The sequence below is a fragment of the Pteropus medius genome, unplaced genomic scaffold (assembly GCF_902729225.1).
Source record: "Pteropus medius unplaced genomic scaffold, Ma_sr-lr_union100, whole genome shotgun sequence".
Taxonomy (NCBI): domain Eukaryota; kingdom Metazoa; phylum Chordata; class Mammalia; order Chiroptera; family Pteropodidae; genus Pteropus; species Pteropus medius.
In genome coordinates this window covers 7,060,444-7,088,009 of record NW_024346062.1, presented here as the reverse complement: position 1 = coordinate 7,088,009, position 27,566 = coordinate 7,060,444, and the positions used below count along the sequence as shown (strand labels likewise).

Sequence of the window (27,566 nt, the reverse complement as noted above, 5' to 3'; positions counted from 1 at the left end):
TTTAAAATTTATTTATTTGGTCTGAGAGCTGGTTATACAGATTAATATACTTTATACCAATGTACTGAGCAATATGCTTAAGTCACTTGACTCTATGTGCATTTAGTCAATACAAATAAGAAATGATACCTTTCATCTTTTGAAGAAACAAAACCCCTTAGGTTTATTTTAGTAGCACTTTGACTTTTAGGTGATATCAGTTCTTATTTGCCTATCTTTAGTCTTATCTTCATACGATAGAACATTTTTTACCCCTATGTTACTGGTAGTTATTTCTGAGATTTCACACTCAGTATTTCAGGAGAACATAACATCAAAAATCTTTGTTATTCTTCTCAATTCTCAGCAGTCTGTTCTAACTCAGAGATACATAGGCCTGTGGGTGTATCAGATTCATCCCTGCATAATTTGACTTAGTTTGTCTGGTTGCAGACTCCAAGTGTCCTTGGTACATCTGATAAAGGACGAAGATCATGGAACCACTAGACCAGGCTGCTAAAGAGCATTACATTAGCATCTCTGTAGCTGTCTTGACAGTAGAAAGGTTAGGGATTAGAATTTAAAAAGTCATATTGGACCATCTGTACCAAAATTACATCCTGGCCTCCAAGACTTTGACTCATTGCATCTGATGGTATACGGGGTGGTCAGGAATTTAAAATTTTAAAAAACAAACATCCCAGATGATTCTTATATTCACTAAAGTTTAAGAAATAGTGTTCTGAATTCTATACATTTCTTATTTTTTAAAGGGGGAAAAAAATTATTATAGCACATAGTAGTGCCATACTACTGTTCCAAAATACTTTCTCCCAACTTCACAGTATCTCGTTTTTCTAAAATATACATCCTTTGCTAAAATTTAGCAAGAGTAAAACTGAAACTACTGGAGATTTAAATAAAATAGTTACCTAACAGTCCCTTGGCAGTTTACAATTTATACAATCTAATTTTGACCAGCTTTTTTCAGCTAGGAAAAAAAAAAAGTATTTGTATCTCTTACCAGAAAATGTAATGAGGTTTTAAAACAGAGATAGAAAGTGGCTGCAGCACATACCACTCCTGTTCCATAGACCATAAGGGTCAATTACTCTCTATTGCTGTCTGAACGGCAGTTCACTTTCCTAAACTATTTCTGTGACCACACATCTATTCATAATAGATGACTGAAGCAAAAGAAGAATGCTTTTTCACTGCCCTCATATCAACGATATTTTCATTAAAAGCATTTGCTTGTTATTCATAGTCAAAGTAGAACAAAATAATTTAACTTCCGTATAAAGAATCTATATTTTATTTAAGGACTCCTTTTAGTACATACTAAATGTTTCCAAAATGGCCTACATACAGCACTCATTAACAAAATGTCTAGTAATCCCATCTGAAGAAATCAGGATAGGATTTCTGTTTCATTCTCTGTAATGTTAGACCCAAACATTACAGCTAATAAGGGGCTATACTACATCAAGGGGGCTTGCAACATAGATGACAAGCTTTGCTCAATTTCCTCATTTCTAGGGTTTATGGCAAACCATTATCTTTACTATTGAAGTTTTCTGTTTTCTGTTTGCTTATATAGTAAAAAGAAATCTGAGAGGGCTTAAAATGAAAGCTGCTATAACCATTTCCTCTAATAAGAAGATGAGTGCAAAATGGACTACTAGTTAAGTGGACAAATCATTTTTCTTTCAAGTGAAACTGTCCAGTTTCCTGGATAAAAACTATTTATGCTGAAAATTGTTTTCATGACTTTGATCTACTGCCTGTTATTAAATCCATAAAACAAATCACCATCAAAGTAATTCAAGTTTCAAGCTTATAAAGATTTTTTTTTTGGCAAAATGTATAAGATACACTGCCCAAAGGTAACTGCATTTTGTTTTTATCATTAATATTTACTTAGGTAAGTTACAACATCAAATAAGGGTTACATAAGGGGTGTTTTGATCACACTCTGAAAATATCTAAGAATCAGTTAGACTGATCAATTTGGAACGGAACTCTTTTAGGAAATATTTTGAAAACTACAAATATCATCTTCCTTTAATAGGTATTACAAATTGATAACATTCTATTTTATTTTATTCCTCTAATAGAAGCGGGGTTTCTCTTTTTCTTCCTTTCCCTCTCTACATGTGTAAAGGAACTGTTTATATGATTGGGGTGGGGGAAATAGACGAAAAATTTCAATAAAATAATGTAGGATTAGGTCCTCAAAGCTGCAGACCATAGCTAAAAATTATTAAATTTATGAGAGGGAAAACTAATTCTAAGCTACATTCAGCAGAGACTGAGTAATAACAGCATGAAGTTATATTGCTACAAGAATCAATATTTGAGTCTTTTGTCTGTGTGAGACTATGTCACAGCAGATGAAAGATTAGAAATTTGTGTATAGAATACATTGCTGAGGGAGGTCACCAAGAAGAGTGACCCACCTGTTTGACTTGCGAGCTGGCCCCAGGCTACTGGAGGCTCCCCATTCTCTCCCTGGTGGTTGGAATGTGCACTCTGCTCACCTTTCCTGTGCTAGAAGCTGCCCAAGGACACGGTCTTTAGATAGAAATGTCATAATGCGACCATCTGGACTGGGTACATAATTGAACCCCGTTAAGGTCTCCTATGTATATGAATGACTCTGTTAAGGCTTCTATATAAACTTTTAAGATTTAGTGGGTAGGTGTGGAAAACTACTCATATTTGTGGCCACCCAAGATAAGACTCATATAAGTAAGTTTCCTTGTTTATTAAACCTGCCACCAATCTGGAGTGGTCTGCCTCTTTCTTCAATCTCTCCTTGCCCTCCATGTATGGGGCTGGTTTCAGATTACACTTGGAAAGCTCCCAAGGAGGTTATGACTCAACATACATGATGCTCTTTTGTTTTTATACCATGTGCTCTAATTATGGAGATTGAGGTGTCATCTAACAGATTGTTTAATCCAGATTATTTAATAACATTTGAGCTATTCTGTATACTTGGAAACAACACTTTTAAAGCAAGATTCTAATATATATTATGTTGCTGTGTGGTCATTCTTTCTCTCATTATATTAATTTTATCTAGGTTAACAAAGAACAGAGTAAGATCCTCTACAATACCACCATGGAATTAAGAAATATTTCCTCTTTTAAGAAAATAATTGTTTAAATCATTTGGGAACAGATTAGCTTTCTACTTTTTAATAAACCAACTTGAGGAACACTTAAAGTATTGACTAGGACTGTCCCAGTCCAGAAGTTTCAGCTTTGATGTTTTTAAAGTAAAATTTAAAAAGCTTTCTAAGAGTCTCTGAGGGGTAGGGGGTTGAGGAAGGAGAGAGAGTCTCAAATAAGACTACTTAAGATGCTGCACAGACAGAAGTTTTGAGTTCTAATTTTGTTTCTACTGTAAAGCAGCTGACAGATGATGGGAACATTATAACCTCCTTGGGATTCAGTATCTTTATCAAGAAAAATAATGTATAGCTAATTTTTAAAGTTTCTTTAGCATTTAGATATTCTTATTCAGCTGTGTATAAATAGAATTCATTATTTTTTACTTTGATCTGTGTGCAGGGAATGATAATAAATTAGTAAAGGTATGATTAATTAATTCTGGGGGCATAGGTTGCTAGTTTTGGGAATTCTTGCCAAGCCTGCAAGAATCCACTTCTGGGTGCTTAATACAGAAGATGACTGAAGCTCATGAAATCTAAATGAATAATTGAGTGTGGCTCAGTGATAAAGAACTAAAATCATATTTAGTTCATTATAGCCTGAGTTTTTCAGACCAGTGCGGATAAATTTAAGTATGTTCCTTTGACTTTTAGGTAACTTCTAGGGGATTTAAAATGTCATATTGGCACCATCTATAGATATTTAGGGTGAAGTACACCCACGACTATTTCATTTTATGAAAATTCATTTCTTCCTGTTATTGAAGCTAAGTAGTATTAATTTCAATTAATCAGCAGAGATACTAAACAGTGTAATCTAAGCCACAACTAGCATTTGTCTAGTTGAACTACAAACCATTCAGACAAACACCATTCTTCTTTTACCAATTTATATTCTGGAACCATAATATCTATGTTTGTAGTGTATTCTTAAGAATTTCTATAACTTCTATAAAATATTAAAGTTTCATTTTTAATAATGAGTAGCAAATGATTTTAATGTTTAAGCAATCAATTAAAGTTTCATTTTAATGATGAGTTACACCAAGCCCATTTTAAAGTTTAGAATGGAGAATAGCTTTTTATCTTAGCACATTTTCTTGAAAAGTTCAATTCTCAAATGCAAAAGAAACACTATAATCAAAGACATGTCTGAATGTCTACATCATGAAGTAGAAAATAAAATAATTTGTTTAGAAGAGTGACCTGTAGGGGGAAAAGTATATAGTTGAGTCATTTTGTGAGATTAAGTTGCTTATTAATTTAATTTTTTAGGCACAGTGACTGAATTGATTGAAATGTATGACAAATACACTATATTTGTAAACAAGTTTTGATGAACAAAAGGGGAAAGCACTTTAACTTTAAAAAATTCAAGGAAGAAGGATGTGTCTGAAATCATTTTCTATGGGAGGAAGCAAAAGATAAAAATGCATTTTAAATGCGTGTTCAGGAATTATTTGCTAAACCTTGCTTCTTTACTAATAACTATAGTGAATAAAATAGGAACAATTGGGTGTAAATTGAACTTGAGGAATCAAATACATGACTTTCAAAAACAAAAGCAAAATCCCTGAACTCACTCCTCTTACTATTTTTATTCACCAGCCCTTTCTTTTACTGCTTTTCATGTTTTGAATACTTTGGAAGAAAAGCAATAAACAACACACTAACTAGCTCTATAAATAATTATAATTTCTCTGACACTGTTTTAAGTTCTATTAACTAGTAAAGCCTCACAGGTTTTGGGCTTTATTTCCCTGAAATCAGTATTTCAGTATGTATCAGCAATAAGAAGCTTACATCTCTGAAAATGGCTTAAATGTTCTCAGATACTTCCAAATCAACAGAAGAAAATACAAAAAGGAATTCTATTGACTTCTATGGTGATCATACAACATTAGACAAATTGAACCATGAGAAGAAGACTGGAAATGGAAGCATTCTAATTAATTACATTTTTCTATTTAACTGACGTCTAGTTTCCAAAACTTTCTTGTTTCTACTCTCACTAAAAGTAAAATGCATTAATCCATTTTTAGTAAGCACTCTATATTAGATGTTGAAGTAGGTATAGATATTGAGACTAAATACTAATATCTTGAAGTGTTCCATTCATTTCTATTTACTCACAATCCTAAAATACGGGCTTATTTTGTTAGGTCTTGCTGTCTTTTCTCAAACTTACAGGTTTACTAAAATTGTAGCTAAAATCTTAAATTAAATCTTACAAACGCTTTCATTTATAAATAAAAATTATTTGCAAAGATGCTATCAATTGTTTAGCATTTATAATGGTGCTTTTTAAAATACAGGAGGTGCTTGAAAGTATGTATTTCTTTAAGTACCATAAATGTTCTGTAACTATTTGAACTATTAATTTATCAAATGGACTAATTTAAAAATGTGAAATGTGAGTCAAGATGGCAGGGTAGGTAAAAGAGGGGTTCGCCTTCTTCCAGTATTGCATTAAAATTACAAGCAAATTATAAGACAATCAACGTAGAGAACCAACTGAACTCTAACTGATCATAACACATACATCTGAAGATATAAAGAAAAAGCTGCATCAAGACTGGTAGGAGGGATGGTGATGCGAAATGGGCTGGTCTCACATCAGCACGTGGCAGTTGAGCACCAGGAGAGACAGCACGACTGCAGAGGTACCCCTGAAGGAATAAGGAGTCCTAGCTCTACACAGGGCTCTGCAGCCCAGGGTTACAGTCCCTGGAAGAGGAATTTCCACAAAATCTGACTGTAAAGTTCAGTGGAGATTCCAGCTATCTCAGTGAGATGGAAGGAAACTGAAAACCCAGATGTCCTCCTTAAAGGGTCCATGCACAAACTGACTCACTCTCAGACACTCACCCTGGGTGCCAGTGGAGCGTCAGCAACTTGGGAGGCACAAGAATCATACGGGAAAGACTGAATTGTGTGGCACAGGAGCGAGGGCTAGAGGGAAAGTAGTCTTTGTTCCTTTGTTGGGTACCCCTCTGTGGCAGTCTACAGACAGCCGCCATTTTGCCTGTGTTAACCCTCCCGCACATGGCCAATTCTGCAGCTGCACTGGCCTGGTGAGATCAGCGTCCCCCCCCACCCCCATGTCTCCCTGGGACCCTGCCCCACTCAGCTCACCCCCTGGCAGGCCCTTTTCTAGCAATTGGGCCCTTTTCTAGCAGTCAGCCCCTCCCTGTCCCTTCCCTGGGCTGCACAGTCATTGTAGGCAATGTTCCTTCACTTGCTACCCGCACATTTGCGGGGAGACATTTAGTGGCAAGCCACTGGTGCCAGCACTAGCTGCAGTGTGTCTTGGGTGGATTGCAAGGGTCTGTGGGCCAGACACGAACGGCAGCTGGCCTCACTGTGATCTGTGACTTTTGCGGGAGCCCATGGACTTAGCACTGGCAATAATTCTGATTCTGCATTAACTAGACAAGAATGGCTTGCTCCACCTCCTGTCTCCCTGAGATCCTGTACCACCAACCCACAAATTGCTGGCAGCAAGCCCATTCCTAGGCAGCCAGCCCCACCCTGTGCTTTCCCTGGGCCTCAAATTCTACAGCAAACAACCCTCAGTTTGTGTAGCCCGGCCCATGTGCAACCTGTGTATCCTGGGAGAGACTTTCAGTGGTAGGCCACAAGCCCCATCCCTAGCTACAGTATTTCTTGAACAGATCAAGGGTATCTCCAGGCCCCAGGGTGGCCTTGCTATAATCTGAGACTTTTATAGGAAGCTACAGATTCAGCCCTGGCATAAAACTTGAATGTGCATTTGCAGGCAGAAATCTGCTTGCTTTACCCTGCTGATACCCTGAAACCCTGCACTACCCAACTCGCATACCACCCGAAGGTTTTTCCAGTCTTATAGGGGGTTGACAGGAAGCCTCAGGCCTTGCTAAGCTGCCCCAGGCCCAGTACTTGGGGTAACTTGGAGAATGGCTTGCAGCATTCTCTCCCACTTGCCTCCAGAATCAGCACAGGCAGCAACCATCCACAGCTCACTTTGTAGTTCCTACAAGGTAGCTCCAAGCAATCAAAGGCAGTGGATGGCCTTGGCCTACATGAGAGCTTCTCCCAAGAGGCCATAGAACCAACACTCCTAGAGGCTGGTGTCAGACCACAACAGAACACCACCTGACTAGCCCCATAAATAACTCACTCAAAGAGTGGTCTCAACAGGTATACGAGCCTACTGGGCCAAATTCCACTTTGAGGGGAATAGAGGGAAAATACCGCAACATAATAAAGGCTATTTATGATGAACCCACGGCTAACATCATACTCAATGGGGAAAAGCTAAAAGCATTTTCCATAAGGTCAGGAATAAGACAAGGATGTCCACTTTCACCACTTCTATTCAACACAGTATTGGATGTCCTAGTTATAGCAATCAGACAAAAAAGAGAAAAGTCATCCAAATTGAAAAGGAAAAAGTAAAACTATCATTATTCACAGATGACATGATACTGTATAGATAGAACCCTAAAGATTCCACCAAAAAAACTATTAGAACTGATCAATGAATTCAGTAAATTAGCAGGATACAAAATTAATAATCAGAAGTTGGTTGCATTTTTACAAACCAATGCTGAACTGTCTGAAAGAGAAATTAAGAAAACAATCCCATTTACGATTGCATTAAAAACAATGAAATACCTAGGAGTTAAATTAACCAAGGAGATAAAAGACATGTTCTTGAAAAATTATGTCATTACAAAAAGAAACTGAAGTAGATACAAATAAATGGCAGCATATATCTTGATCATGGGTAGGAAGAATCAACATTCATATTACCCAAAACAATCTGTAGATTTAATGCAATCCCTATCAAAATACCAATGGCGTTTTTCAGAGAAGTAAAACAAACAATCCAAAAATTTATATAGAACCATAAAAGACCCTGAATAGCTGTGGCAATCTTGAGAAAGAAGAACAAAGTTGGAAGTATCACACTACCTGATGTCAAACTATACTACAAGGCTATAGTTATCAAAACACCATGGAACTGGCATAAAAACAGATACATAGATCAGTGGAACAGAAATAAATCTAGAGCCCAGAAATAAATCTAGGCCTATGAGGTCATTTAATCTCTGACAAAGGAGGCAAGAATGTCCAATGGGTAAAGGCAGTCTTTTCAACAAATGATGCTGGGAAAATGGGACGGATACAGGCAAAAAAATGAAACTGAACCACCTTCTTATACCATATACAAGAGTAAACTCAAAATGAGTTAAAGAGTTAAATGTAAGACTCGAAACCATAAAACTACTAGAAGAAAACATAGGCCATAAACTCTCTGATATTGCTATTAGTTAATTTTTTTCTGCTATATCTCCTTAGACAAGGGAAACAAAAGAAAAAAGAAAAAATAGGCCTACATCAAACTAAAAAGTTTTTGTACAGCAAAGGAAATCATCAATAAAACAAAAGACAACCTACTGAATAGAAGATATATGCCTATGATACATCTTTAAGGGGTTAACATCCAAAATTTATAAAGAACTACAACTTAACAACAAAAAACCAATCCAATTAAAAAATTCAGCAGAGACCTGAGTAGATATTTCTCCAAAGAGAAAATACAGACGGCCAATAGACAAATGAAAAGGTGTTCAACGTCACTAATCATCAGGGAAATGGAAATTAAAACCACAGTGAAATATCATCTCATACCTGTTAGATTGGCTATCATTAATAAACCAAAAAAAAAAAAAATCAGGTGTTGGCAAGGATGTGAAGAAAAGGGAATCCTTGTGTACTGTTGGTGGGATTGTAAAATAGTACAGCCACTATGGAAAACATTTTGGAGATCCCTCAAAAAATTAAAAATAGAAAAATCATATGACCCAGAAATTGTACTTCTGGACATTTATCTAAAGAAAACCCAGATGCTAATTTACAAAGATCTATACACCCCTATGTTCAGAGCAGTGCTATTCACAATAGCCAAGATGTGGAAGCAACTTAAGTGCCCATCAATAGACAATTGGATAAAGAAGTTATACTACATATATACAATGGAATTTTACTCAGCCATAAACAAAATGAAATCCTACCATTTGCAATGACATGGATGGACCTAGAGGGCATTATGCTGAGTGAAATAAGTCACACAGAGAAAGATAAATACCATAATATTTCACTTATATGTGGAATCTAAGAAACAGAAAGAACAAAGTAAACAAAAACAGACTCACAGATACGGAGGATAATCTGGTAATTGCCAGAGGGGAGGGAATTTGAGGTGCTAGATAAAAAAGGTGAAGAGATGAAGAAGTATAAATTATTAGAAGTACAAATTAGGGGATGTAGAGTACAGCGTAGGGATTATAGTCAATAGTATTGTCGTGGCTATGTGTAGAGCCAGATGAGTGCTAGAGTAATCAGGGGATCACTTCATAAACTATATAAATGTCTAACCAATGTACTGTATACCCGAAACTAATATAAAATAAAATTTTTTAAGGTAAAATCATCTTTAAAACTTTAAAATAATGTATACTGGGAAACTCATAGGTCCAGTCATGGTAAACTTCAACTTAGTGCTGTTGCAATTATTATACATTCTGAAATTTAGTATTCTTAATATACAAGGCTTTACTGTTTTTTAACTGTTCTTATTAATCTATTTTTTCATATGGGATTATTTATGCAATATTCTACTTCTTTTGAATGCTTACGGGAGAAAGGTTAACATGTTCTTCAAAATATAGTCTTATTGCTCAAATGAGAAGAAAGATACCTCAGCATTCTCCTAGAAGCATAATTCTGTGAGGAAATGCCCATGTAGGTTTCTGGAAGACTGGAAACAAGTTCGATAGCTCCTGGATTTGAAAAGTTCTAGACCAATGCTTTTCAGGACTGGATCAATACCCCTGGGAGGAAGAGTTCTCTTTCCTTTCCTCTCCTTTGCTCTTTGTCACCACATCTCTTTTTCTGTATTTTCCCCTATACATTCATTTGTTGCCTAATGTCATATTTTTTCTGGATAATATGGTGTTTTTCGTAGGTAAACATGAAGTACAGACCGATGGTAGTGTGTAATAAATCCCTCGAATGAGATTTCTTACTAGATTTCTCTCACTTAGCTCCTCTTTCACATAGTTGTGTTGTACCAGGGAAAATGACTCAGATAATTTAATAAGTAAACATGTTATCGAATCATACAGTGGAGAATTGGATTATAAACACCTGTTTTATATGGTAAAACTAATTTTAAAACATATCATTAAAAATTAAATTACTTATAGCCTCACTATAGTAACTATTCTTTTCTCTCAATCCTTCCAAATATTCATATATGTGGAATTATTATAATTGTCCTTTATATGCCATTTTGTTACAATCATTTTTTTTTCTGTATAACATTTGAATTAAGAGCTTCTAAATTATTACTTTTTACATTATAAAAAGCTAGCAACACTGAGGACTTACTACGTTCTAGGTGCGAAGCTAAACTTATTACACATGTTTTCTTATTTATATAAAATAGATGAGAGGTAGTTATTATTATGTCATTTACCAATGGTTGGAACAATGAAGTAATTCATTCAGTGTCACCCAGGTAGTAAGTGATAGATCAAGGATATATATAACCAGATGATCTGATCTTAGAACTTATGCATTTAGTCAACATGCTGTAGTGCTTCTCACAACTAAAAATGAATGCAAAAGAAATAAGGACTAGATAATGTAAAGGGGTGAAGAAATATAGGTATATAAAGTTTATGTCAGGAATTTAAATCAATAAATTCTGAATTCCTTTACCAGATTATTCTCTGTGGTTCTCCCTCCTCCCACTCCAAAATAAGAAATAGCTTTAAGGATGTGACTTAGTATTCCAGAGATTTTAGAAGGAATATTCTTGTCCCTGGGTTTCAGAACTCACCAGAAGGGAAGTAAACGAGACTTACTCTGCATAAGACCATGGGCCAGGGAATCCAGGGAATATTTGTGGGTGAATCTCTGTAACAGGGATAGAAACATGTTTAAGTAAATCATGCTACATAAATCTACCAAGTGGCTAGTCACATTTACAAAAGAAACTAGTAAGAACTGTGAATGTTCGGTATAAATATAAAAAGGGATTTTTTTTTTAATAGTAAAAATTACATATAAACAAAACTGAAAAGTATTTCAAAACACGATTTTGGAAGAAATTCTTTGGCCTTAAGGAAAAGAAAACTTTCATTTTTTAAAGGAATTACTTTGTCTCTAGAAAATGTGACCTTAGAATATTCATATTTCTGATATGTGTCCAGGAATTCCTGTGTCACGTCTTTGAGTATATCTGTGGGTCTTGAGGAAGAAACAAAATTTCAAAAAATTTTTAATACTCTGATTTACTATGGAGAATAATATCTACAAAATATTGCTTAAAGGCCATCTGGAAATTAGGAGAACCAAAAAGGAATTTAGGGACTGTATCATAATACTCTAAAGGTAACAATTAGATACTATTTATATATTGAATTCAGGAAGGGTTAGGAAATAAAGGGGACATTTGAAGAAAACATGAGAAAAATATATGCTCTGAGAGAAAAAAAAATAGTGGAGAGATTACATTAGTTTTGTTCTAATGGAAAATGCAATATTTTCTCTCTAAAAAATTTAAACAAATAGGAAGTTAAAACTTTATCAAATGGTAATAAATATATCAGACTAGAGCTACCTGATAAAATATGTGAATAAAATCTAGGACTTATCTAAGCGGAGCGTTTCCCAAGTGGAAATCAACCTTTTTAAGAAAGCATTTTAAAAAGGGGCCTGAACACTTGATAAGTTGACTGAAATTGTAGTCTGATTCATTTGAACATTAATCTATAATTAGAGGTGCTTGAGATTGTGTGAAGACCCTAAAACAGTTAGAGTGACCAAATCCATAGTCTGTAATGAGAATGCACGTATTGTGTATTATGCAATTTCCATAAGTGTAATCGTATACAATAAAAGCGCTTCCATGTGTCTGGGCCCTGTAAAGAGTTGGCTAATCAAAAGTTATTTAATCCAGGAGTACCTTAAATGTTTGTTTAACTTAAAACATATAAATGTTCATTAATTAGATAACCTTCAGATATAGAATGAATCCTTTTTTGTGAGTGTCTGTCCACTATTCAGAGTTCTGCCTCATCTTTCTTAAATAAGTCATACACATACATTTATTAAAATTCAGTTTTAGTGTTTCAGTATCTTTACTATGTAGAAAAAAATTAAAGATTATTGTGAAGCTGAGTGCAGAATCATCCTGTATTTTCATGATTACTTCATCTTCTACTATTTTTTTAAATAGTGATTTCACTCTCATGTAATTCAATGGCTTTTTTTTTTGTCCTAGACTTTATAAAGCCTTTCCAAAGCCTTTAACTTAATTTGCATGTAACAATGACTTTGTTTTCACACTCATATTTTTCAATTGATGCACAATGTAATTAAATTATATAATTATAAAGATGATTCCACAGTAGGATACAGATTTAAGCTAAAATAACATTGGCCTAAAGAAAAAAGAAATTTCATCTATCCCCCACAGAAAATCTGGTTAGATATTTTAAGGCTGACCGACTGGCTCAATAATCATTAGGGATAGCGCCTCATTCTAACTAGTTGCTCTAGTGGTCCAACTAGTAGTACAAAATGACTGCTCCCATTCCTGCCATTACATTCACATTCCAGCCAGAAGCAAAAAGGGAAGTTAGGAAGAGAAGTATATGCTCCTTCATTTTAATGGCATGACACATAACTTGTACACACCATCTCAGCATATGTAGTCACATTGCTATACCTAGCTACAAAGGAAGAAATGTAGCCTTCAGCTGGGTGACCTTGTGTTCACTAAAAGTTCTACTGTTACACAAGAACAAGAGAAGGGGAGAACAGATGTTGATGCTGAGAGACATAAAGCAGTCTCTGAAATATTCAGATCTATTAGCCAATGATTCTTTTGAAATTAGGCAAATGCTTTTGTAGGTTTTGCTCTGACTCCCTTTGTCATGCCACACCACATGAAATAAGGAACCCACAAGGCCAAAGGACTTGCCTAATCAGAATCACACCTTCCTGCTAACCTTGGCTACACAGAATTTCAGAATTCCCCGTGCGAACATCCCTGGGCCTGCTTCTAGGGCTTCAGGTTGGTCCTTTAGAGAGTGAACTGCATGTACTTCAGGAATATAAAAGCATGTTGGACAAGCAGGCTGGGAATCTCACATGTGTATGACGTCCCTGGTAGTTTAGACAGAACTGGAGCTGGGAAGAGAGTGGGAGAGAGTATGAGTCAGCTTGCCCAGCACTGGAAAATCCCAACACAGGACTCAGAGGAGTTAGAAAAATGTGAATTTGAAGCTAGCCTTTAAGTTCATTATGTAGCTCATTTTTTTTTTCTTTTAATAATCAAGCTTTTATTTACTTATCACAACAGCATAGTAAGATGCAGGGAAAAAGCTGTTGGCTCCCCTTGTTCCATTTTCTCCTCCCATGGAAAGGCAAAGTCAAGGTGGATCAGCACAGGCAGAGGGGGCAGTCTCACTGTAAAGGAAGCTCCAAACAAAAGGCTCCTGCTGTTTTATGGACTTGGGCCCAGAGGAGGAGAAGACAAGTACTGAATACTGAATCAATGAAGAAGAGTGTCTTCAAGGCCTCCCCAGTAAGGGAGTCTGGCTGAGAAGCTTGAGAGAGGCCTTGGCCAAGGGCCTCCCCAATAAGGTGGCCTCCTTATGGAGATGTCCTGGCTAGGAATAAGCTGTGACAAAGTAAAAAGATGGTACCAATTATCTATGGTTATGTAACAACCTATGCCAAAACTTGGTGGTTTAAAACAATCATTTAATTGATTTTGTGAGGACAGTTGCACAAGGTATAGACTGGGGCTGGAGGACCCAAGTTGGCCTCATTCATATATTTAGAGCTGTGGTGCTAGCTGCCACTGGGGCACCTTCTTTTCTATATAACTTTTCTTTCCATGTTTCTTTTAAATCACCAAAGAGTCTATTGTGAGCTTCTTTCCATGTCAAACTGACTTCCAAGAAGTTGAAAATGGGAAGTTGCAAGTCCTCTTAAGGCCTAGGCCCAGAAATCATACTTCTGCCATAGTCTAGTGCCCAAAGCAAGTCTTAGAACCAGTTCAGATCAAAGGGAGGGTAAATAGGTTCAACCACTTAATTGAAGGAGTGGCAAATTCATATTACAGAAAGGCATGCAGCATGGAAGGTACTGGTATCTCCATCTGAGAAATAGTCTACTGTAAATATCTTTTATTTAATAGTTACTGTTTTTCTTTTTAAGCTAGGTATGATGCCTCCACTTGTATTCTTGCCTCAGTCTCTGAAAACATTAGACATGTATCTGTCTTTATCTATCCAAATATTCACTTACTCCTGCATATCATATTCTTCTTTCCACACATAAAATATCTGCATCTCTAATGGAGACATCTAGAGTCCCATCTAGTTCTTGCATTCAAGTTCAAATTCTCTGGGTGATGTTTGATCCTTTCCACTGAGTACAAAAGACCCAATGTGACCTGGTGACTTATAAACTAAAAGGCAAGTTATATAAGAAAATACCAGAGACCACTAGGTTTTTTATGAAATTAAGTAATAGTAGACTAACCTTGTAATATATTTAGCAATAATATTTCCATGATTTTTTTGAACCATCAAGAAACCCCTGGAACCTCAACCCCTTGTACCAGCAACAAAGAAACCATGAGAGCTGTGTGACTCCCAATAAGAGCATATAATCCATTTGCCATTTCCTGGAGAATAATTGATAAGGCAAAAGGATAAGGGCCATGGAGGGCAATAGATAGGGTTATTTACCCAGGGAACAAAACTTCCAACTCTGACCAAGAAACTTAATCTGTTGCCCTGGTGGTTTGTCTTCACAATTGCCATGTATTTTCTACTTTCCTTCTGAATGGAAGTTTCTATTGTGGTTATACTGTTTCTACTTCACAGTTGTATAATGCATTAGGTAAGGGAATAAACCATGTAGAGATCTGAGTAAGAACATTGCAGAAAGATGGGAATGGCAAGTACAAAGTCTTGACGTATATAAAAAATAGCAAGATGATCAGTGTAGCTGGAGTCAAGCTAGGAAAAAGGAGAGCCATAGAAGTAAAATTAATTCTGCTGAAATCTTTCCATACAGCCTGTTGCCATTACACACCCACTGCAACCTCCATACATCTGTGGGTCATCATTACAATTACCCTTTCCCAGGAATCTTAAGCAATTTGTCAGAGGACATCTGGAAATAAACCTATGATAATTTGAGCATGGTCTTTTAGTCCTATAAACCACACTGTCTCTCTCCAGAAACCATGATTCCTATTTAACTCCCGTGTCCTTTGGGGGAAAACAACACTGACAACATGAACCCTAAGTTCAAATAAAATACTATATTCAATGTGAATTTGTAGTGAATAAGGACAACTTTTTAATAAACAGTCTAGTGTAGCAATTTTAACATGCGCTGGCAATAAAAAAGCCATAACACTCACTCTACTTTTCATATCTTTACAAAGAGAACAATGAAATTTAAAATATTTTAAAAATGAAATTTAAATATATACGATATGTGTTTATTGAATCAATTCTATCATAATCCTAGCACCCGAAGTCAGCCATCACTGACATTTAAGCATATTTCCTTTTTTTCAATCTTTTTGTATTGACTTTTATTTTTGACAATTTAAAAAATATCATATTTATAATTTAAATATGCACATAATTTTACCTTGCCATTTTACTTAACAAGATATCGAAGCATTCTTCTTGTCCTTTTATAAACTCACCAAAATATAATTTTAGTGTAATACTTCTAAAATACTATATTATCATGAACTTCACTGCCTAAAATTTTTCACTAGCTCCTCACCACCTTCAGTATAAAGTCCCAAACTTCTTGATGTAGCATATTAGGCTTGTCACAATGGGCCCTTTCTAATTCTAGTTTTTGGATTTCTCTCTAATTTCCCAAAGACTAATTTAGAATAACTTACTGTTCTTGAACCAATTACATTTTCTCACTTTTTGCATAATTTCACTCTTAGCCTTCAGTGCCTTTACCATCATTACCTGGTAGAAAAAAATTTCTACTGATCGTTAAAGACAGGTTTAGAATTAGTTTTCCTGGGCAGTTGTTCTTGACACCTGTCCCTCAGCACCCAAAGTCCACTAGTTGATGTGGGTTCTCCCTGTCCTATGAGCCTCAGAGTACTCATCAGAAACCACATGGTCTGGTTTCTACCTCTACACTGGGAATTTAATGAGGGGAGGGACCTTGTCTTTTCCATATTTATATTAGTTCTTAGCATAGTTCCTGGCACCTAGGAGGCATTCATTCACTATATGTTGAAACAATGAATAAATGACCACAAATAAATTCTCTTATCTGTGTCCCTTACTGAGGCTTTGTCCTCTCCAATATAATCACTCTACCTTCCGAATTCCAAACTGTTTTTATCCACTGCCAAGTTACTGTTTTTAATGAACTCATTCACTTTAGTCACTTTAGGTTTTAGGACTTCGTCTGCACTTTGCATGGTAAATTTTGCTAATAAAGTTAATGAAAACTTTTCATTAAAATTAATTTGAAATGAAAAACAAGGGAAAAAACTGGTAAAGATACCTAGGAATCTACAAATTTTAAGTATGTATACTGAATTTCACATCTGACAAATATCCAAACACGAATGGTATTAATTTCTAATATTAATGCAATTATAAAATTAAATTCTTAACTGGGTAGCAGCTGTGCAAGCTCTCCTTTTTGCTTTGAGTTGAGAATTGATGTGGCTACCTCTTAGGAGTACAGTAACTGTCCCACACTAAAATGTCTTCATAGTAACTTTCATCTAGGTGTTAATAGATCAGGAAGGGATGAACTTTATATAAATGTATTTAGCTTCAGATTCATGAGCTTGAGCAAGCTATTTAATTTTTCTGAGATTCAACACCACCATCTGTAAAATGGACAGAATAATAATATATGATCCACAAGGCTTTGAGTATTACATATATAACTGTATGAAAGAACTCTGTATAGTATCAGGCTTGTAGTGATTACTGACTTTATAAATATATTGTGACTTCGGGTCTATTATGCCTGACCACCTGTTTAAGCCTGCTAAGCTTCTTCACCTTGTTATCCAAAGTTGTCTTCTAATCTCTGTCCTATAAAATCCATGGCCCAGTCTGTTTCTTGTTCCCACTAAAAATCTCTCCTCTTTTCTTACTCCTCCTCTTTTCCTACTACTGGGTATTTATCTGGCATTTGAACATTGCCAATTAACTTATAAATATTTCTTCATAAATACCAAATTTCCATTTGTAACATTAATATAATATGTATGAAAATGTTCTGAAGAACTTTCAGAATTCTTTGCACATGAATGCTATGTGTTTTGGTAGATTTTTATTGTAGTAGTCTTAAGTTTACATTGGAAGGGTAGTGTTTTGTAAGATATTTGAACATTTACAGTGAGGAAATTACTGTTTTTTTGTGTGTGTAGAATAATGGAAACATAAATAAATAATGATTTTTTTTTCGCTTTAAATTGCTTGCAGTCTAATAGGGAAAAAGGACACATGCAAATATAACTATACTATACTTCACTTTAATCTCTTTAAGACTACTAAATAAAAAGAACTCAATAAGACTTACATTTTTTAGAGGTCAAAATGCTCAAATACTTATATTTATTTTGCAAAGTAAACAGCTTTAAATTATCAAAATAAATCTGGCTATGAGGTAGTGAAAAAATGAGGTGAGGATGCTCTTTACAAGAATTATTGGGATCTTTCTTTTAATTCTACCAAATTTATAGTTATATTTAGGTGTGAGCTAAAATTTTTTTGAGGTTTGTTTATCTGGGTGATGGCACATGCTAGTATCATGACTAACTTACAGCCTCCATTAATTTTTAATTATAAACGTGTGATAGACTGGTTTTATAGAATTGTCTATAGATTTAGTTAATCATTTATTCTATCTCTTTCTATTTTAAAATTAAAATTCGGAAACTTCTTCAAGTTTAAGAAATTGATCAGTGTGCATCTAAAACTTAAAGTTGGATTCAAATTGGAATGTAAGTTGATTCATTTTCATGCTATGTTATTATCACCTTCACTGTGCTTCCTGGTTAAAAAGATATGGAGACTGTTTTTTTGAACATGCCCTCCAAAGTATACAAAAATATTACATTTAAAATTCCTTATCAAATACATTAACATTTTGGATCTGAGAAAACATCTATGTATCTCAAGAGCCAGTGAGAATTCTCTTCACTACTCACTAGGTTGGAGAGAAAAGGCTCTGCAGTGGTAGGAAGGGTTAGGTTTAATTTAAATTAAAATTTATATGAATAGTTTATAATTCAGAATTAAATGCTAATATGACTCAAAGAGTAAGTAAAATTGTTAAGTTCATGACTTTATTATATAAGTAATTCATCTTTCTTAAAAAAACCAGCACGATATAGAAAAAGGGCTAAGGAAATATAAAAAGACCTATTGTTAACCACATATTCTTATACACATTTTGTGTATTTCTTTCTGATCTTCATTGCATATATACTTAAAAAAATAAGATTTTATTGACTATTTTTGTATTCTGCTTTTCATTTAATATTAATGGCTGTTTAAAAACTATTAGTAATTGTGTTTAATATTCCATTGTATGACCATACTATAATTTATCTATTTCTATAAATGGAGGCATTTATCTCGTCAGTTGGATCTTTACTTTGCTTCTAGTCATACACTATTATAAGTAAAGTGGTGTTTAATTTATCTATTTCTATAATTTATCTATTTCTATAAATGGAGGCATTTATCTCGTCAGTTGGATCTTTACTTTGCTTCTAGTCATACACTATTATAAGTAAAGTGGTGTTTAAAATATTTATATCTAAATATTTATCCTTATATAAATAAAGAGCTTTAGTAAAAAGAAAATGATACCTATTGTTTTAAAGGTAATCTTACCGTATTTTTAAAATTCTAATTGTGGAATTCAAGGAGAAAACCATTGTGTTTTGAAATAAGGGGGAAAAGGACCTGCTGAAGAAGAGGTGGCCAATATCGTAGCTGTAACCTCAGCATAACTTTAATAAAAATGGACCAGAGATTTAGCTAAGGAGGAGAGGGAAAAGAAGGATATGGAATAGAAAGAAATGATGATATCATTATGGAAAGGAGGAAAAGACAAAGAAGCATTAATCAGGCTGTCTTTAAAATTCTAAATCATGATTTCAGAAGTAATAATGTTAAAGATTTTCATAAGAAGATGAGAAACTTTTTAAATAAGTTGATTATACATTCAGATACATATAACTCATATAAGTGATACTGAATTCCAGCAAGAGTGCAGGTGAAGTTTAAATGAAAAATAATCACTATGCAGATGGCTATTAAAATAGTGAGACCAAGAAGATTCCTTTAACCACATCTATACAGCACCTACTACATAGAAAGTGATGTGCTAGGTCCTGAAGGAGATACAACAATGAGCCTCAAAGGAAAATAATTAGGTGATAGGTAACTGTAAACAACTTTACCAGAGAAATTATTATATTTAAAATATACTTGAATATAACTGTTTAACCATGATATACACTTGAATATATCATGGTTACAAAGTAAAATATACCAAAATAGGAAATCATACATTATCCAGTCATCTCTTGTAATAATTAAGGAAAAAGAATAACCATGAGGTGGTGCTATTAAACAAGAAATCAGAAATCACTGAGCAGGAATTTTCCATGTTTCTTTTGGCATGCTAAATCTCTGAAAAGGCACACTGAAACTGTTAAATCATAAGGAAACAAACACTGGGAACTTAAAGGGACAAATTACTAACTGCTCCATCTACCTCATTTCCTTAGGTCATTTTATTTTTGAAACATATTGCAAAATTGTTTCAAATTTGTGGTTTTTTAGAACTGGGAAGAATAGTGAAGCTTGAAGACCCTCAGACAGAAAGCTTCCTTCCTTAGCTAAGTGCCTGCTGTGAGCCTATGTGTGGGCAGGCAGAAGAGCCAGATCACTGGGAAGGCAAGAACAGAGGCCGTTGTGTTCTCTCCAGTTTACATTTGTCAGATTCTCCACAGGGCAAGGCAGCTCCATGGGTTTGGCAGAGAATGGTTTTGGGCTGAGCAATATGGAATCTTTTGTGAAACAGGCACTGGCTGATTTATATTACTGTAAAAGCAAGTCTTTAAAAAGTGTCAAGTAGGGCAGTTACACTGGAAAAAAAACAGTTTTGCCTTCGTAACTCAAAATAGTTTCTATTATTTTGAGCCATTTGAAAAATAAACATCGAATAAGCTATATATTAAAACAGATATTTTCTTTTTCACAAGATGTAGCTATACATGACAGTAACTTTATATCTTTCATGAGACTTCTGAGTATGGGCTAAATTAGAGTTTAAATTCTACCTTTTTCCTCCAGATAATTTTTATGGTTTCTTCAAAATATATGTGGTACCTAGAGTTAAATCCCCTGGTCTTTTAAAAGGAGATACATTTGGAAATGGGGACAGATGAGGGAAAACCACAAAAAAGTTTCTCATCTCAATAAAAAAACTTTGTAATGTGAGTTGGGATTTTCAAAACATTGAGGAAATACCTACTAAAAGAGGTTAAAGAAACCAGTGGGAAATAAATATGTCCAGAGGGAAAAAATATAAGTCAAAATAAGGAAAATGAAAGTAGTTTAGACTTGTGGTATATGTGAGTAAAGAATTCTATGAAGTTTAGTGCTCTTTTGAATTTAAGAGGAATGCTGCTACTTGGGTGTAGTAACGGGGGCGGAGGGTGGCGGGGGAACCAATTTCCTTAGCAGCTTATATCTATGTCCCCTCAGTACCCAAACCCACCAACCTATGCTAACTGCTAGGCATGTCCAGTAGTGGTGGGATTTCAGTCATTTTTACCTAGACCACCAGATGGGAAGGTAAACAAACAATAGATAAGGAACACCAACAAGAAGGGGTTGAATTTGAAAACATACAAGGTGATAAAGAATGATTCCGGCATCTTCTCAAGCTGCAAACCCTATCTTGCACCTTTTCTCCACTGCTAGGTACATGCTACTGATGAACCAATTTCTTTTTAACATTGGTTTTTCCATATTCTGCGATCTGCTTTCCCAGTTCAAAACACTGCATTATTTCACCAGATTCCTCCAAACCGCCCAGGAGAATGGTATTTTTTTTTTCCAGTCATCTTCTTTGACACCTGACTCCATCCTCCACTACAATGACTTCCTTTGGTTTCTATAAGAGGTCTCCTATGTCTCCCCTCCCCTGAACCTCTTAAATATACTTCTCTATCTCCTATTCAATCTTGCTCTTTGGATATTGACATCCCTCAAGTTCACTCCAGGCTTCTTTCTTCCAGCACAAATCCACTGTCACGGGATGAGCTTTTTCCCTAGACCAGGTTCATCTTCCAATTCTGCGTTGATAAATCTCAAATCCACGCTCCATACCAGCCACTACCAGAGCTACAGATCTCCATATCTCATTGTCTGAGGAAAATCTCCATAAAATGTCTGCAGGCACCTAAAACTCAGCACATTTGTTTACTGAGAGCTGGTCTTTCCTGTCAAATCTCCCCTCATCTTCTATTTTTCTCAATAAAGAGAGCACTATCAGTTTCCCAACTAGAAACTTTGGGATCATCCTCGAGTCTTCTCTCTCTTAAATCCTCCACCTCATATTCATCAGTAAGTCCTTGGAATGTTTCGTACATTTTAGCCCATTATATAGGTGGGTGTTTTTTTCTTTATATGTTAAAATACGTTACACATGTGTGCCTATTGTCCATCTCTTTGTTCAGATTTTATTTTTCCCCTGAACTGTTTCAATAGCTTCATAACCTGGTTCTATTCTAGGTTCCATTTAGTCCTTTATTCAAACTAGTGCCAGATCTAATTTTCCAAAAGACAAATCAGATCCCACATCACATTTTCATTCTTACAAACTTTTTCTGGCTTCCTATGATCCACTGATTAAAATCTAAACTTTCTAACATGGCATTCAAGGTTTTTCATGATCTGGCCCTAACATACCTTTCCAGCCTCACCTCATTCCTCTTATACTTAAACTACTTTAACCTTGTCATCACAACTACACCTTTGCAAATTCTAGTCTCTTTGCCTCAAAGGTTCTTTTCCATATCATATTGATCAAGACTCAGATTAAACATCAACTACTCTATAATATTGATCTATATCAGACTTAATCTCTGCCCTTAAAGGACTTAGAGTGTATTAGGTAATAAAGACAGAGAAATACATTATAATCATGCATTTATCCGGCCCTTTTGTCTCTATGACAAATATTATTTCCTTGTCAATTCCAAATGTAAATTGTCTGTATACCACATGGATCTCTCTGTTAGATCTCAGGTACATGTCTCAGGCTCATCCAATTCCTTGAAATCTGTTTTCTTTTTTTTTTTTTTTTTTTTTTTTTTTTTTTTGCAGCATGACCAGGGCTTGCAGAACTAAACTTGTTTTCCTCTGTCCTCTAAAGCTGCCTTTCTACCACTTAATTTTCTTGGGCTTTCCCAGTTTCCTATAAAGAAAGTGAAGAGGCACTCTCATTAGATGGGTTTTTACTACCATATGTTCACTGCTAGGAAACAGTGCAGAAAGGAAGTAATACGCAGGGAATTTATCAAGTTTAAGAGGAACTTCTAAAATTAATTTAGTGTGCTCTGGCACATTGTTGCTGGAGTAACTGGGTGTCCCACTGGTATTCTGTTTTGAGGTTTTATTACAGAAAGTAAACTCGCTGTTCTCCCTCCTTCTTTCTAACTCCCTCCCACTAAAGAGCTTGCTTACCCTGTGTACTTTGGAGGTCCCTTTCCATGCAAGGAGGCTAGAATGGTCTTTCAGAGTACTATAAAGGGATCTAGCCATGATCAACTTAGATGTCCCTTCAGATTAAGAGGGGATTCACATCTCTAAAGACCTACCGACCTGAAGAGACCTAAGTCCACCTGACCCCTGCCTCACATAGGAAGGTTCACTTTTAGTCTTTACCCTACAGAAACTTATTCTAGTCCTTCAGTTTATAGTTTTCCTACCCTAACTTTCTCTTATGGATAGCAACCACTTTTATTTACTAGTATACTATTTCTTAACATACCTGAATGTTTGTTAATAAGTGGTGATGCATTTTAAGGCCAAGAAAGCACAAGCCTCACTAAAACAGTGAGCTCTAGGAAGGCAGTAATTTTTTTATGTGTACTTATTTCATTTGTTGACTTGTTGTTAGTGCCTAGAATAGTGCCTGGCCTTGTTTAAAAGAATGAAGACATTATGTTATAGTATATTAAATTGTGATAAATCAAATTGATTGAAGGGAATAATGCACTTAATAAATATAATTTTTTATCTCATGAATAATGCTGAGTGCTAATAGAATTCAAATATTCTGACTTTTCTAAATGCAGCTAAGAAAATCATTATCTGTAACTTCAGCTTTTTTAATGCAGCTGCCATAATCAAAACAATTTCTTTCATTGTCAATAGTAGTTATAACAATGATTTATCTAAGTATCTAATTTCTATATCAAATTATTTATTGTTCACATTAAATTTTAAAATACTTTTATAAGAAAACCTTATCTAGTGTGCTGGTGGGTAGAAGTTAATATTTTTAATTAACTGAGATTCAATTAACATAATTCTTTTTGAGTTCTTAAAGATTGTCATTCTAGTTAGTGCTTTCCTTTAGTTACAATAAATTTATGTTAAATGGTTACAACGACAAAAACAAAACAAAACAGCAGCATAAATCCAATGTCACCAGTTTACTCTTGTGTCTATCTTCTAGGAAACATACTCTCGAACACTATATGCATAATATCAAGTGGAATTCTTCATAAAAACTGGGTAGGGCTCAAGAATCTTAGTTTTAATGAGTACCCAGGTGAATCTAGTGAGGGCAGTTGATGGATTACAATTTGAGGATGTACCTCATTCTCAGGGGTCAGACTTGCCACATTTGTAATGTGAAAATAATATAGTCATTATCTTTAAAAAGGAGTCTGTACATAAATTCTGAATACTTATTATTTAGTTTCTTATGCTATGTGATTGAAAATATTATTGTATTTAATATTCAGTATTTAGTTTGGTTAATTCTAGATTAGCGTATGTTGTTAATTAGAATGTGAACTCTGTATGAAGACTGTGTGGATCCAAATCCTCATTCTATATTATATCACTTTGTGACTTTAATAAATTTTCTTAGTCTCCCTGGGTCATAATTTGCCAATTGGTAAAATGGCCCCTTACCTCATAAAGTTAATGCCAAGGTTAAATGAGTATTTGGGAAATAGTAACCACCAAATAAATGTTAACTATGATTATTTAGATTGCTTTGTGATTTTGTCCATGATATGAATTTAAATTTTTTTTTGTATTTTTTTATTATATACACAGATCTTATGTGTATACCCTAAGGTTTTCCCAGAAGAGTCTCAATTTATGCCTATTGTCTAGGAATTCTCTTGGGGTTAGCCTTTGTCCTGGCCAAAAGTATCATGGTTTGGACAATACATTAAATGGTTGCCTTTATGCATATATAATGTAATTGTAGATTTCGAGAGCATAGAATTCATAACTAAGTAAATATCAGCCAATTACACATGAAATTTTTTCCTTTCCCTTTAGACATGAGATTTGTAATTTTGTAGGTATAGTTATTGTGGACTGTCTGCTAATCTGGCCCTATGAACTCTTTTCATTTCTACTAGTACTTGAACTAAGCAAAGCTTCTCAGAAGTGACTGTGAAGTGGGCGCATTTGCCATTTACCCAGCCCTGACCCCCTTGAGCTCAAGATTAGCTTTGTGAATCAATGTTCATGACATTACTTGCTATGTCAGTGAGATCTGTGGCATCTCTTACCCACAGCCAATTCTGCTAAATAGGTTTCAAGAATTGTATCTGTATTAGTTTGAAAACATAAATTTCTCTTTGCTTTCAATCTCCCTTTCAATTTCCTGAGTAAGTTAAATAACTCTGTCTCATGTATACCTCATCTAAGTTTATCTGCTTTTCTTTAATGAGCATGTGTTGGAATATGTTATCTAAACCTAATCAGAGAGCAGATACTGTGACCAATAATTGGTAATTGGCTCTTAAATTTCTGGTGCAAATTAGAACTGAAAGTTGATTTCAATGTAGCAGAAGAGTTTGAAGAAATAGAATTGCTCACATTCTCCCTGTTTGGAGCTGAATTACATTTCTCTCTCTTACTGAAAGCCAAGTTGAAGTTCTAAATGATGGGTCTCCTGGAACTTTGGATGCAGTAATATCTGTCAGGGAGCAAATAAAGATTTTTCTGCTTGACCCAAAAATGTCATAGTGTGTCATACAACAACAAGCAGCTTGACTCTATATAGCTAGTACACAACACTTTTTTTTTTTTGCTTTCAGAACCTGTGTATACAACCTAAAGTATTCCCTTTATAAAAAAAAAAGAAAACTCTAATTGTAGATATTTAGCATATACCAACTGAAACTGATCTATAATTATAAGCAATGATTTAAAGAGGGGGCATGTAAATACCCGCAAATGCGAGTACATACGAACAGGCCAAAACAAAGGAAACCCTATTAGTCTTCTACTTTTCTTGAAGCAACATTGCATCTAACTTCCCAAGCAAATCCCAGTGTAGAATGGGGGTGTTCATGAGTATCAAAATGGTTGTTGAATAAACTCCTGAATGAATAAATCTTGAGTAGATGAATTTTAGTGAATAAATGAGTGCAAAAGCATGTTAGCTGTACCATGGCTACTGTGTTTCTATTGCAGTGAAACACTAGTAAAATTAAGGCAGCACAGTTATAGTTTCTAAATGCTGAGTAACTGTATAAAGTATTGACATGGGGTATTGTTATGCATTGCTAACTGTAGTATCTGACAATATCCAGTAAAAAAAAACAAAAACACTTAAGCCAAAATCCTAATGAAGTATTCAATAGGATAAGGATTGATATAAAAAGTTTTAGTATATTTATGAGGATTATAAAATTAGCTCGAAAGTTGCTCAAACTTGGTTTGGAAGCAGAAGGAAGGAAGGAAAAGTAGAAGGATATTACATAATTGATGTCTTAATACCTCCTACATCTCCTGCCTGTCCTGAATAGAAATAGTCTGAGGCAAACAATAAAGGATGAGAAAGGAGAGGGCTGGGAATTGGAAAATGCGATGACCCTAGTTGTAATCACTGATGTGAAAGAGAATACCCAAGACTCTCCAGGGGACATCTGGAGTGTGTTAGAAAGGATAGGTGGCACTGGCCTCATCTATGGGACATCCTACTAAGTACTGAATCAGAACGCCAATTTTGCCTGTCTATCCAATGTCAGTGGCTTGACATCTTCCAACCATTTATGTTTTTGACCTTTTGATTTCTAAAATCAAAGCAGGTGAATTACGGTCATGAGTTAAGATTTTGAATTCTAAGTATATTTTTGCATAAGTTCATTGACCTTATTAAAATTTCTTTAAAATGGCAAACATAGCTAAAATACATTATTTTTATTTGAATATATAATTTCTCTCAGAGGGGGAAATTAGAGAACAGTTTGTCATTTTGACAATTAGAACCTGAGGTAAATTTTGACACCAGGAAGGCAAAACTATTGTACACCATTGTCCTAACTTTATATATATCAGTTCACTAACAGGGGGTCGGGTTCTGATGCTGAAAAATTGAAGAGGATTTTTTTCCTTTAAATAAATAGTATTTCCTATAACTCTAGCAAGTATTTGAGTAGTCACTTTATAAAATTTTTTTTAATTTTAAAAATAAATCTTGGTAATCCTTCAAAAAATTAAAGTAAGCATCACAGATTTTATGGCAGTGGTGAGAGATGTGGCAGAAGCAAGTAAAAATGATACAGTTTATTCAGTCTCAATTTTGATCAGAAAAAGAAGGCAGCAAAATGTGTCACTTTATATAAGCCAATTCAATCATTGTCAAACATATCATGAGGTCCCTGTCAATTTTACAAGAAAACCTGCTCTTCCAGTCAATATTTTCTTCTTCAACTTACAAATATCTTCTGACTTTTATCACTTTATAGTGTTTTGAAAATTCTCTTTTCTTCTGAATAAGATGTCACTGATGATTTGGCAGCAGGACTTCTCACCCTCTGAAATGTGTGCCCCAGTCTGAACTGCCTTTACCTTTGTTCATCTGCTCTAACAGATTACCAGATGCTCCCTGCAAATAGTGATTATATATGTCATTAGCTTTAGTGACTCATATTCAATTTCTAATGCTGAAGGAATGGCTCATTAACTCCTTTAAAAATTTTCTCAAAAAGGTTGAATTCTACCCACTCGTCCTTCATTTAATTAGTATCTAGCC

At 34.9% G+C, this 27,566-nt stretch overlaps 1 long non-coding RNA gene across 1 annotated transcript in view; it reads right to left on the bottom strand.

Annotated features, from left to right (window-relative positions):
• LOC120612506 (uncharacterized) overlaps positions 1-27,566 on the bottom strand; it is a 392,164-nt gene that overhangs the window by 169,606 nt on the left and 194,992 nt on the right. Inside the window, exon 2 of the long non-coding RNA XR_005655456.1 lies at positions 11,075-11,126. This is a non-coding gene — a long non-coding RNA (uncharacterized LOC120612506). The remainder of the gene's footprint in view (positions 1-11,074; positions 11,127-27,566) is intronic.